The sequence below is a fragment of the Dermacentor albipictus genome, chromosome 1 (assembly GCF_038994185.2).
Source record: "Dermacentor albipictus isolate Rhodes 1998 colony chromosome 1, USDA_Dalb.pri_finalv2, whole genome shotgun sequence".
Classification (NCBI taxonomy): Eukaryota; Metazoa; Arthropoda; class Arachnida; order Ixodida; family Ixodidae; genus Dermacentor; species Dermacentor albipictus.
In genome coordinates, this window is record NC_091821.1 from 514,157,011 (window position 1) to 514,171,356 (window position 14,346).

The 14,346-nt window shown below is 45.2% G+C and overlaps 1 protein-coding gene and 1 long non-coding RNA gene across 3 annotated transcripts in view; one reads left to right on the plus strand and one right to left on the minus strand.

Moving 5' to 3' along the window:
- LOC135905985 (ATP-binding cassette sub-family C member 4-like) overlaps positions 1 to 14,346 on the plus strand; it is a 547,697-nt gene that overhangs the window by 219,783 nt on the left and 313,568 nt on the right. The window lies entirely within an intron of this gene.
- LOC139054895 (uncharacterized) lies at positions 7,537 to 14,308 on the minus strand. The gene is made up of 3 exons (XR_011511598.1): positions 13,871 to 14,308; positions 12,645 to 12,757; positions 7,537 to 8,188 (listed from the first exon to the last, which is right to left on the minus strand). It is a non-coding gene; the product is annotated as an uncharacterized lncRNA (long non-coding RNA).

Consider the following 14,346-nt stretch of genomic DNA (forward strand, 5'->3'; position numbering starts at 1 on the left):
CACCATCCTTCAACAAATCTGCTGTTACCTGATCCTCCCCAGCTGCCTTCCCCCTTTGCATAGCTCCTAAGGCTTTCTTTACTTCTTCTGGCGTTACCTGTGGGATTTCGAATTCCTCTAGGCTGTTCTCTCTTCCACTATCGTAATGGGTGCCACTGGTACTGTATAAATCTCTATAGAACTCCTCAGCCACTTGAACTATCTCATCCATATTAGTAACGATATTGCCGGCTTTGTCTCTTAACGCACACATCTGATTCTTGCCTATTCCTAGTTTCTTCTTCACTGTTTTTAGGCTTCCTCCGTTCCTGAGAGCCTGTTCAATTCTATCCATTCTAGCGTAAGACAGCGGCCTGATGTCCGCTGTCTTACGCTTGTTGATTAACTTAGAAAGTTCTGCCAGTTCTATTCTAGGTGTAGGGTTAGAGGCTTTCATACATTGGCGTTTCTTGATCAGATCTTTCGTCTCTTGCGATAGCTTACTCGTTTCCTGTCTAACGGCGCTACCACCGACTTCTATTGCGCACTCCTTAATGATGCCCATGAGATTGTCGTTCATTGCTTCAACTCTAAGGTCCTCTTCCTGAGTTAAAGCCGAATACCTGTTCTGTAGCTTGATCCGGAATTCCTCTAGTTTCCCTCTTACCGCTAACTCATTGATTGGCTTCTTGTGTACCAGTTTCTTCCGTTCCCTCCTCAAGTCTAGGCTAATTCGAGTTCTTACCATCCTATGATCACTGCAGCGTACCTTGCCGAGCACGTCTACATCTTGTATGATGCCAGGGTTCGCGCAGAGTATGAAGTCGATTTCATTTCTAGTCTCACCATTCGGGCTCCTCCACGTCCACTTTCGGCTAACCCGCTTGCGGAAAAAGGTATTCATTATCCGCATATTATTCTGTTCTGCAAACTCTACTAATAATTCTCCTCTGCTATTCCTAGAGCCTATGCCATATTTCCCCACTGACTTGTCTCCAGCCTGCTTCTTGCCTACCCTGGCATTGAAGTCGCCCATCAGTATAGTGTATTTTGTTTTGACTTTACCCATCGCCGATTCTACATCTTCATAAAAGCTTTCGACTTCCTGGTCATCATGACTGCATGTAGGGGCATAGACTTGTACCACCTTCAATTTGTACCTCTTATTAAGTTTCACAACAAGACCTGCCACCCTCTCGTTAATGCTATAGAATTCCTGTATCAGGAATCAGGAATCCGAGTCCTAGTTCTCGTCTCTCCGCTATTCCTGTTTTCCTGTATTCCTGTATGTTACCACCTATTTCCTTATTAATCAGGAATACGACTACTAGTTCTCGTCTCTCCGCTAAGCCCCGGTAATATAGTACATGCGCGCTTTTTAGCACTGTATATGCTTCTTTTGTCCTCCTAACCTCAATGAGCCCTATTATATCCCATTTACTACCCTCTAATTCCTCCAATAACACTGCTAGACTCGCCTCACTAGATAGCCTTCTAACGTTAAACGTCACCAGGTTCAGATTCCAATGGCGGCCTGTGGAATACCATATGTTATATAAATTTTAATTGTCTTAGCAGAAGCATTGCTGTGTAAATATGCTTAATTTTAATTTATATCTTACTGCGATGCTGGAATAGCCTATTCACACTAATGTGTGTAGACGGCCTTCGGCCCAGTTAAAAATAGTTAAAGCACAACGCATATGTTATCGCCTCTCTGCCCCCCCCCCCCCTACACATATATATTTAAGAACCGGGTCCTCGAAAGATTCCTATGTGACCAGCGTGCAGGCAGCAGTGGTATTCTTTAATGTACGTACGTAATAGGTATTGACGGGCTCGTTAGGGATCCGTGATTTCGGAAAATCAACGCACTTGGAAAAAGACGTTGATACAAGCATACAACGTGAGGACAGACACAAGCCATGTCTCTGTCCTCGTCGTCCGTGTTTTTGTGAACGTCTCTTTCCAAGTAAGCTTTCTCACCAAAAAAAAATCATTTAGGCTTTTGGTAATGAAGTTTTCTTAGCGCACGCATATTTGTTCGACGTTGTCACGCCCATTCCTGCTTCGCGTAAAAATGTCGAGGTGGAAGAAGTGCCGCAGCCTTGTGTGGGCTGCGAGACGCGTCGTGCACCTACGCTGCCGCCGGTTACGAACAGGAAATGGGCAAAACTCGGCTTTTAAGTTCCCTCAGCGTGGATTGTCCTGGGAAAGGAGAATGCGCCATGCAAATCACGGCGAAACCTATCGGCACGAAAAGGGCCCCCTAAAGAAAGGGAGCAGGGCTGCATCCATGGAGGCCGTTTGCCAGGTGGCGCCTCGAAGCACTTATTAGGCGGTGTTACGCCGGTCTCACTGCTCGCACCAGTTGTTACAAACGACACCCTGGACTCGCTAGGAGCCCTAACTGGCCACATTCAGGGGCAACACGACGCGACGTCGTAACGAGGAACGAAACGTTTAACGATGTCGCTACGATAAGCTCGACAAGCTTCTCGCCGGTTGGTGCACTGTAAGGCGCCTTTTCCTCCAAACGCGCTCGTCAGTCGGCGTCAGTCCAACCATCCGGGGCGCAGAGGCCACTGACGCGCACACATGGACGCCAACGCGTTGTAGTCTTCACGGGCTTCCCGGCGTCTTTTGGTTTGGTTTTGGTTTTGGTTTCGGCATCATTTTGGGTTGCTCTCATGTCACCACAACTCCCCTATGGGTCTTTTCAAGTCTTTAGGATAGCGGCGATATTTGAAGAGACTTTTGTGATAGGCAGTGTAACTTCTGCTCCTCTGGAGAAAATGTGCAAATATTTAAATTCTGACCATTTCCACAGAGCACATATAGTGCAAGGGGGCACACTATTCTGGTCGGCACCCTATGTGCGGCCAGAACTCGTACATAAGGGGCGCTATAACGTAGAGCTATTCCAAATTTGCCCTTCCAATTCTGCAATCAGACCTCCGTGATTGGTCAAAAACGTTTTTGGACCACCTCTAGTTCACCCGACTGTCATACCACGTCAACAAAACGAGAATAGCTCCTAATCTGGTATGATGTGTACACACTGATCATGCACTATTCAACCACACAAAAGAAAAATAATAATTTCTGAATCGATGCATTTTCGTCATTAGCCCGCTGCTCTTGGTCAAAATGTTTCAGCCTGCACCCTCTTCACCTGTCTGTTACTCGACGTCGAAAGCCCGCGATAACTCATTACGTCAAAGTGACGCGTACGCGCCGAAACAAATTGGATGTATTTTTTTAAATAGCGGGAGACTGCCCCATTCCGAAAGGAATTGAAGATGGCGGCCGCCAATCGCTCAGGCACTCGCACCCGTTGGAGAGCATGCGTGAGCATGCGTGTAACAAAACATTTTGCGTGGCTGTATAACGTTATCGAGCCATTTCGGCTCGTATACGACCTCGCTTGCCAATTCGTCTATGCTGAGGATCCGTTGTAGCGTCATTTTGAACTGTCCGTCGCACCCCGCTGCAATTTTAGACAAGCCACCACAAGCTAAGTAAAGGAAACCGGACAAATGACAGACGCCGGCACACCCCTCTTCATCCGGTTGTCCTTTTTCAGTGCGCTGGCTCGGCCCCATCCAAACCACCTCCACTTGAGCTTGCTCTTCGCCTCCTGTCAGCCAATTAGATAAAAAAAAACCGCTCAGCGCAAACAGTGGTATTTCTTTTGAAAGCACACAAAAGCCTCCTCCCATAAAAGAGGAGAGCGTGTGATTGGGCTGTTACGCTACGGTTTACCACCCGATGCTTGTCAGTGGTTGCGTAAATTTGATGTCAGGAGATAGGAATGAAAACATATTGGAAAAGTTTTACGTTATAGAGTCCAAGGAGCGCGATCTATACCTGGCGACAACTTTCTGTGGCAGCTTAGCCAAGGCTGCGGAGCTGAAGCGCACTTGTTTTACTGCGCCTCAACACGTAGTCCGCCAATGAGAACATCTGTTGAATACTCAGGGTAAATAAAAATTCACCGGTGGCTCTTTCTTTTTTTAAGCAATTTATTTATTTATTAATCAATAAAAGTATGGCGAAGTAGACGGAATCCAGTTCCACGTCCTTTTGTGGTTTACCAGAGTTCGTATGTAGCTCTTAGCCATCACCTTCAAACAAAGATGTCGTCCCCCGACTGTATCCTCGAGTACGTCCACCATTTGTGCAGGCGGACCGAGAGTTCTCGTGCCAGAAGCTGTCCGTACAGGCGAAGAAAGTGGTGCACAAAGCTAACGCGCAAATAAGAAAAAGCGACTCGCAGCTGTTTGCGAGAGATGCATGTCGGAAGGCGACCGATATCACTGGTGTTACGAACGAGTGTCTTCCGGATTGAGCTCGACGTAAACAGTGGCCCAGTGGCACCCTGAAGTCGTCAAAGCACAAGCGCCTTCGTCTCCCAGCCGTGAATGCCCATGCGAAAACTGTAAGGAAAAGGCTGCAACTTGATGATAATTTCTCCATCAAAGCTCTACGAAGAAAAGTGCATCAGTACTTTCTGCGAAATAAAATTCCGAGAGCAGCAAACATTCTCAAGTTTTGCTACCAATGACAGTGACACGGACATGCCTAAAATGAGCGTGCGAACGATGTTGCCTAAGGATATCGCCTTCTCCTTTCGCAAACGCTCTTCTAGAGAAACGGCGTCGTCGTGTAGCGTGCCTACGTACCACCCGAGAAGTTGCCACTCAAAAGCGGTACGAACGCGAGTCGGTGCATTTCACAAAATTTGGAGCATGTCGCTGAATAAGTGGATTTTTTTATTCACTCAGCAACGTACACGCTCCTAACTACTGCGCATCGCATGTTGGAAGAAATGTTTTGCAGACATTGACGAAACTTGGGTCAATGCCTTCTACAAAATGGATAAGGTATTGTAGGACGTGAATGTCACCGCACTAGAAGGTGCTTTTCGGCAAAGTTTGACAATAGGGCTTCGCGCACCAAGTGGTAAAGGTGTACCTCGTCTTTCGAGCAATGAAAGGAACTGCTGACTACCTCGATAAAACGGATGGGCCGTGCTTCGAGAAGTGGTTCATTGAAAAGCTTTCGCCTAACAAGAAATCGTGCAGTGTCATAATAGTGGACAATGCCCTTTACCGTAGCGTTCGCCTCGAGAAAGTTGGAACGTTTTCAACACTGAAGAGTGACATTGAGTCTTGGCTAAGGGAGAACAAGATCGCATTTTCCCAGAACCAATTAAAGGCAGAGTCACTGGAGCTAGTGAACCAACACAAAAAGATGTTTTGTGCCTATCGCGTGGATCTTGTGGCTAAGGCTGCTGGTCACGACGTTGTGAGGCTTCCCCACATCACTGCCAGTTCAATCCTATGGAAATGATATGGAGCAAGGTGGGAAGTTACGTCGCTGCTAACGATACCACATTCACGTTTGCTGGCGTCGAAATATTGCTGCATTAAAATATCAGTCTTGTGGTGCGGATGCAGGCTCATGTTCAGAAAATCGAAGAGGAGTTCTGGTAACGTAATGGCCTCACTGAGGCGAGCCTCGACGGGCTCATAGTTTCACTCGGATCGGATTCGAGGGTGATGCGAGTGGCGGGAGACGACGCCAGCCGTCCAGCATGGTGCTGTGCGCGTGTGTCGCGCGGCATCGCAACCGTTTGATTTCCAAGTTTTACGTGCATAGTATGATGAAGCACAGTGTAGATTATAATTGAACATTTTACAGCGGCTTGTGTTATTTTACTTGCGCCTAAATATAAGTGTATTGGCGCTTTTGTATTTTGCCCACGGCGAAATGTGCCAATATCCTTTTCTATATCAACTGACAATTGAGTACTTCATTGTCGAATCCCTAAATTTTATGATTACTCACAAGTTATAATGCTGTTACAAATTATAATATATATGTATATCCATTCGATTATTGTTCGGCACTTTTGATTAAGCTTTACGCTACTTTCGCAAGGATCATACATATTCGCCGCACGCTCACGTGACAACGTTGTGAACAACGCACTTTCGCGGGATGCGCTTGTGAAATCGAAACCGCGGGCTAAACGGTTGGAGTTCGTGGCGTAGTCACACATGTGCGCAGGCTCCGCCCAGGTAGCTTCGGCTGTGCTGCCGCTGAAAGCTGTCGCCAGGTGTAGAAACACTCGGCAACAACTGGCAGCAAGAATCCCGTCGCGGCGAGTGTTAATCTAATCCGTTAGTTCACGCAAGCGTCGCAAAAAAAAACCAAACAAACGAGAGATGAGCTTACAGAAACTTTTATTTAGTTTTTTATTCTTTCCCACTCAAGGTAAAAAAAGTATTGCGTATAAATGGACACGCGTTTTACTTTTATTGCGCCACCTACCAACAAGCTAACGGTACGCCAGGCACGACAGATGCCCGACCAAAGCCAGCGCGGGCGGTCGCGCGTGTGTAGTTCACTTGTACGGCGACCCGTCTCTTTTGGATGTAGCGCGTCTGTCTGGCTCCGGGCGTATTCCTGCGTTCCTTCTCCACTTCGGCACCGCTGCGCCATTGCGCTGCGGCAAGGTCGTAAATTTTGTCTGGCACTCTGCGACGCATTTCAAGCAATTTTGGCTTGAAACGGCGCGGAACGGAGACTTGTGACGCACTTAGCTAAAAAACAGCGCGGCCGTCCTGACGTAGTATTTTGGGTTAATGAATCTTACTGGGAAATGTTTGCGACGCTTTCTATGAGCCCCAACTTTATTACAACTTATTTCGATAGTTTTTGGTCGCGCTCGCCGCACGCTCCTTTGTGACGCAGTTCTGCGTGTGCTGACTGTTACCGAGACAGTTTTGGCGCTTTCTCGCACCCCGATCATTGTTGTGACTAATTTCGTTACTTTTGGGGATAATTTTCATGGACATAGGCGGCACCCGGCATTGGGGCGCACTTACCGAAAAGCAGCTCGGCCGTGTGATGCAGTTAGTTTAGCGCGTACGGAATCTTACTGCGAGAAGTTTGTTGACGCATTCTCTGACCTCCAAAACTATTGTAATTATTGTCGTTACTTTTTGGAATACTTTTGAGGCACTCTCACCGCACCTGGGGCTGTGATGCAGTTAGCAAAAAAGCAAGCCGCCGTGGTGACAGTTAGTTTGGCGTGTACTGAATCTTAGTGAGACACGTTTGTGACGCTTTTTATGGCACCACAACATACCTTGTTTCGGTACTCACGCTTGCCCAAGACGCAACGAGCGATTGCCAAGTGTATGTTACTGCCAACAGCGATTGACAACATGCTACTTGAGCTTGCTTGCGCCGGCAGAACGCGCAATAGCTAACGCTGAGGAGCTCAAAAACCAAAAACTCGGAAATTCTATCTTCTGGACGACTGAAAACGGGCTTTCCATCCATGCATTTCTCTTGAGTGCGAGTAGAAGGAATTCTGTGAGCGTGTAGGGTGGGCTTGCCGAGAGCCTGGGTTGTGGCCGCCTCTGTGTATGTAGCGCTCTATCGCGTCGGCTGAGATGAAGTTGGTTTGGAAACGCGCAGTCGCCCGTGCATTTGCACTGTAAAATAATTTACACCCCTAAGGGTTTTTTTCGGTGTCTATAACTAACCCCCTAGCACCCTTGAAAAAGCTGGGTTTTATAGGGAATTACACCCTTATGATGGTTATTCTATATTCCAATAACACCCTATCCCTTGAGGGTGTTTTGAACAACATATTACCCTTCGACCCATGGGGTGTAAGGGTGTGATCAGGAATATATTACCCCTTCACCTATCGGGTGTAATGAGCAATATAATAGCCCTTGAAGTACGGCATGTGGAAGCGGGTACATATGCACTTCATTGTTTGTTTCTAAGTCTACAGTTAGGCTAGCACACAGAAATGTTATGTATGGTGTGCATACAATAGGTAATGTGTTTACAAACGCACTGCATAGCAACTTTGAGAGAAAACACATTATCACTTGTGAGTGTTCTGCGTGAAATGGTCCCATTTATCACAGATACAGAGTGACTGCATGGAGGGTCATTTATTCTAGCCTCCTGTACAATATTTTGAGCTTGCACTATGCCTTGTGGTGACAAGTCTTGCGGCCGTTCTACATTGAAGAACAGTCTCATTCAAACCAAAGTTCCAGGGCACAGGCGAGGATGATGATGCCTTTTTGTAGCTCCATTCCAATGTCCTAAGGCGAGCCATCATAGATGAAGCCATTTCTTCATTGATCACTGTAGCCATCTGCTTCTTTTCTACCTGCAAAATGATTTGTTGCAATTTAATGTCAGGAAAAGTACACGAAACATGACCAGCAGCGCTTTCCTGCATCATTCACTTTAATATTTCAAGATCACATGAAGAGCAGGTTAAAGAAAACAAGCACAGATAGTGCTTACTTCCAGGAAATCGTTATTTCGAAAGAATAAGGCATTTAATCTGCCACATCATGAATGTAGGAGAGACAGGCTACACAACTATATGAGGGCAATTCAGAAATTATTGCCTCCAAGCCCACTACTTTGCCAATATTACAGCAAACATTTTGAACTTTTTATCATTGATGCACTTATGCTTAAGCTATCGAATGTCACTTGCCTCGCCTTCCTATCTCTTCTCGTTCCCGAGTAATCGAGCAATTCATGGCATCCAGTGGTGACGTCCAGTTGAAACAACAGGCTGTAATTGAATTTCTGACTGTGGAAGGCTGTGCGCATATCAACATTCATGGCCATTTGACTGCAGTTTACAGGAATGCCTGTGTTGACGTCAGCACGGTGCAGAGGTGGGCAAGGACTGTGAAAGACCAAAATCCTACCACATCAAATCTCCCGGATCAGCACCGAAATGGATGGCCCACAACGGCTTCTGATGAGGGTCATGAACATCAGCAGATGAGTTGACTCGGTGCAATCGCAAGATCAAGCAACACCAGATTGCAACACTCGCCATTTCCATTGCCTCAGTGAACCACATCATTAAAGACCTGTGTTACAAGAAGACTTGCGCTTGTTGGGTGTCACGGTAACTGACGACTGACATGAAAAACTCGAAGCATAGCCAACAAGTTCAATTCTTGTAACCCAGGAGGTTTTTAATTATGTGGTTCACTGAACCAATGGAAATAGCGAGTGTTGCTGCAATCTGGTGTTGCTTGATCCTACGATTGACCCGATTCAACTCGTCTGCCTGATGTTGATGATCCTCATAAGAAGCCATTGTGGGCTGTCCAGTTCGGTGCTGATCCTGGACATTTGATGCGGCTGGATTTTAATGTTTCTCAGTACTTGCCCACCTACGCACAGTGCTGATTTCAACACAGGCATCCCCGTAAACTGCTTTCAGATGGCAATGAATGTTGAAGGGCGCAGAACCATCCGCAGTGAGAAATTCAATTACAGCCCACTGTTTCAACCGGACATCACCACTGGATGCCATGCATTGCTCGATTACTTTTGAACGTGAAGAGATAGGAAGATGGGGCAAGTGACATTCTATAGCTTAAACATCAGTGCATTAATGATAAAGAGCCAAAATGTTTTCAGTACTACTGGTAAAGTAGTAGGTTGTGCATCAGTGCACAACCCACCTTTGTGCCTCAGCGCATAAAAGTACATTTTGTTAAAAAGTAAGTGGAACAACAGTGCATTTTTCCGGCAAGTTTGATGGTGCATATCTCCAAACTGACGCCATTCTGGAAATCAATTCCAAGTAGATACACCTTGTAATCTCACTGGCTATGATTCGTAAATTACAATATGTGCCCCAGATATGTGGTGGCGCTGGCAAACACTCCCAGCGTTCTACTAGGAAGCATAAATACCCAAGAAAGTGATGGGGAAACGGCGCCCGCAGTAGCTCAATTGGTAAAGTATCTAACGCGTAATGCAAAGACGTGGGTTCGTTCCCCACCTGCAGCAAGCTGTTTTTTCATCCACTTTCATTTCCATTAATTTATCATTTCTTTATTTCATTTGTTAATCACAAGTAATTTACCCTAACTTGTCCTTGGTGTCAGTGTTTGCTGGCTTCTTAGGATATGATTAATAAACATCGGGTTTCTTGGTTAAGCCCCTTTCTTTTCGGTTATATTAGCTATAATGTAATTAATTCGAAAGATAATACATTTTTTTAATTAGTTTAATATGTTTCGATTTCTTGTGCTAGATATATCTGCGTGTTTGAATATTCCTGCTCAAGGACTAGAATTATGCTATATGCAACAGGACTATATCTAAAAATTCCACAAGACTGAAAATCATCACCCTGCATAAAAACAGTGTGAATTTAAAAACAAGCTTCAGTGAACCTTATTGAATCAGCAAATGGCCAGTGTAACTAGTCTGATCATCCTGGAAATCTTTTGTAGCTTATAAGCATAGCGAATTTTAATTCCACATTTAGGAGTGCAAATTTTTCTAGAAGTCAGCTTTTCTTTTTAACAGCTAGCATCCCTGACAGTTTGCTTAAACATAATGTTGCATGACTTCAACAGTACTGCACAATCACTTTTTTCTGCTCACAGTGTCTAGTGATGTGTCTTTAGCAGCTGAGGTAATTAATGTTCATGCAGATAAACATCAGAAAACATTGCAATAACTGCCAAGAAAATGCAATCATGCGTTCTGTTTACAAAAGAGCATGTGCTCTACCTTCTGCCAGGTTTGTTTTCCGTGTCAGGCTAGAACGGAACTTGCACAAGAGGCACCTTTTGCATCCATGAAGATATTTTATGAGGTTATGGTGGTGTCGAAACATGACATCAACCATAACACTTTAAACTATTTCATGAAACAGGTATTTGTACAAACATAGAAAAGGCACCATTTTTGAATTTATCACATTTGGTTTAGAGTACCATAGTATAAATGGCTCAACTAGTACAGGTACGCAAACGGGCTAGTTGGTATTGGTTGATGACGTTAGACAATGTGAACTCGACAAAGTTGGAGAAAGAGGCAATAGCATTTGTTCCATTTCTCGCCACTTTTGACGTCCGTTGTACAAGTCTGCGCTGTCTGTCGAACATCATGGATCAACTAGTACAGCCTGAAAAAAATATGTCATGAAAGAAAACTTGACTTTCAACCTCGACAATTCTGCCTGTTAGGTATTATGGTTTCTTTAGAACTTATTTCTTTATACAAAGTCAGACCCATCAAGTAAAGCTTACTGAGAAAGAAATGAAGAACAACGTCAACACCTCTCAATGCACATGCATCAAAGAAGTCAGAGCATCATACACATTACCTTTAGGTGCAAGAGTATTCTCTTTCTTAGGCAAACTGCATTTCTGGTTTCTTAAAGCCTATATATTTATTTGCCACAGCTATGGGAAAATCACAAGGTGGAAAAGATGTGTTGGTGCAATTTCAACTATTATGTACAACAGCAAAAGGTAAAGCACAGGAAGTCTCACTGCTCCTCTGTCTAAATGACATTCAGTTTCATTTGTCATGTCCACTCCTATCCTGATGGCAGCAGAAACAGGAAGACAGCAGCGTGGTTCAGAAAGTAGATGAAGGAGCTGATATCCTAGCTGACATAAAGAGTAAAAAAAGGGAGCTGGTCAGGCCATGTAGTGCAGACTTGAGACATCATTAACTAGCGCGAAAAAGACAACGGACGACAGCTAGAAGCACACAGGACAGAACTCTAGGCTTCAACTGAAATTTTGGCTACACAGAAACATAGGATTCAGGGGATGCGACCTCAACGCAAGGAAGCAACATTTATCTTTCCTTTTCCCTGCCTGACACAGGAGGTATTGGAGCCAATCGATGGGCAGGTTCATTTCGAGATACGAACACTCTTTTTTGGCGAGAGCAAGGGAAGGGGTGCTTACACACTTATCACCCGCTTTTCGATGCAAAGTGCTTCAAATATTTTCATGTCGACCTGCCTCTAGAGCCGCGTGGGCAGATGAGTGCTTTGAAACTGCTCAGTGCATGAGCACTTACAGCAATGATTGGCCAGATGGCCACCAGCCATGACAGCTGCCCTATCTTTGTTCCCCCAAGCGGTCGTTTAAACACCGACCTGTTTGGCTTGAGGACACATAGGGCAGCTTTGAGTGCCTTGGTGGCTGGTGGCCACATGGCCAATCATCGCCTTACGTGCTCATGCACCGAGCAGTTTCAAAGCAATCGTGTGCTCAGGCAGCTCCAGAAGCAGGTACATAGGGAAATATACGAACCACTTTGCATCAAAAAAGTGGGGAATAGGTGTGTAAGCACCCGTCTCTAGCTCTTACCAAGAATGTTCGTAAGTGAAATTAACCTGTTCATAAATTTGTTCCGATAGCTCCTGTGTTGTTTCTGTCCGTCGACATTCTGTGCATTCCAAGTTTCTGTGTAGCAAAAATTTCAGTTGAAGTCCAGACTTCTTTCTTATGTGCTTCTTGATGTTGTCTTTTTCACGCTAGTTATTGATGTCTCAAGTCTGCAATGAGCACCAACTAGCCCAAGTGCCTTCTTCAACCATGTAATGCATAGGGCAGATAACCGGTGGCACATTTGAGTTACAGAATGGATGCCAAGAGAAGAGAAGGGTAGTCAAGGACGGTAGAGAAGTAGACTACGATGAAGTCAAAAAATTTTGCAGGCTTCACTTCGAATCAGCTAGTGCAAGACAGGGGTAATTGGAGCTCACTGGGGGAGGTCTTCATCCTCCGGTGAAAAAAATATGCAGGCCAATTGTGATGAAAAAAGTATACCTGTCGGGTCAGACGTCTTCACTGTCTTTTCAGCAACGTGTAGGCCCAAGACAGCCAGTCGGTTCCCATGCAATTGCTTCATGCTGACTGCGATCGCTTCATGCTGACTGCAACTGCATGGGCACAAGAAAACAACCCACCATTAATACCATTCGAGATTGACGACTCAATAAAAGAACCTCTCAAAACTGCAAATACAATTAAGCATTTACCAGCTTAATAAATACATATATAAAGGCCAAGAATAGTTACAATAACCATACACTTTATAACTAGACATTAAAATAAGGTAGTGAAGCGTACAATAACCGTAGGACGCTAAGTGCAATTCATTTCAGAAATACTGTTGACAACTGACAGGACGCCTTAAGCAGGGTTCAGTCACACAACAAGAAAACAAATAGTAGTAATAATAAGCACGCCTGCGTGAAACCAAGAAACGAGTACAAGGACGAGAAAAAAATTTATTAGGCTCGGTGTGCTTATTTATACAAAAAGATAAATTTACAAACAAATAGCGCAACCACGCATTCATCCGCAACAGCACGACAGCTTCTATAACAAACGAGCACAACTTAAAGCGATTGATAAGTACATAGCCGGGACGGTCGTGGTTCTTTTGTTTTGCATTAGTTCTAGTCATGAAACCACAAGCATTGCAAGCTGCCTGCGCCATTACCTACCACGGGACCTCCGACAAAAAAAAATAAATAATAACAATTCAGTGAAAGTACACAAGCGACATTTAATACGGTTGTCACACTGCACACTTTTGGCCGCGATCGATCCTGACTGGAACCGAATTTCTGGGCGCGTTTGGCCTCGTTGCACAATCGGTGGACGGGAGCCAATCGCGGTCGAAAATTTCGATCCAGAACGCGCTCAATCGTGCTCGAAAGTGGCCGTGTGACACCGGTATAAGTCTGCGCCCATCTTTGGTAACAGAAAGAACCAATTAGTCAAACCAAAGTATTATATCCCTGCCTGCGCCGAATACTGACGCGTAGCAGTACTTAATTCTCTACAACTCTAGTTGAGGACACGTGAACAATGAAACATTCATTTTTTTTTTCTTTTTCACATTCGGTGCCCATAGGCTACGCCTGAAGTACATATACACTCGCATCCAACACACCTTGCGCTGTCCTTTAAATAAATTACGCGAAAATTACTACCACAATGACGCACCATAAAAAACGCGACGCTGAACGTGGCTACGTACGTACCTTTTATATGAGCAGTTCATGCGCCTTGCAAAAGGCCCTCGGTTTGAAGGCGGAGCGCTGTCACGATCTGTACTCTGGGCACGCCGTTTCGTTTACGTAGTGGATGGACCATGTTGACGATGCATTCCGCCGAAAAACAAAACGTCCACTTCATCACTGTTCAGGCCGAATGGAAGATGTTTTCTCCTTCGCCACGAATGACGGCCGTCGTAGGCGTATTAAACACACTGTCACAAAGAAACACCGATGTCGTAGGCCGCTGGTGCCCTTCTTTCTCACGCATAATCGCGTCGCCTTCACTCCGGATGCTCACTTCGCGTCGATGAGCACAAAAGTACACGAAAACAACGAGGTGGTACAACCTAAACGCAGCAAAAAACAATCTAATTACTCACAACTTCAAGAATGTCACGGAGAACACACACATGTGCTCCCGGCGGCCCGCCGCGAGACGCAGGAAATGACGTAGCGGCGAT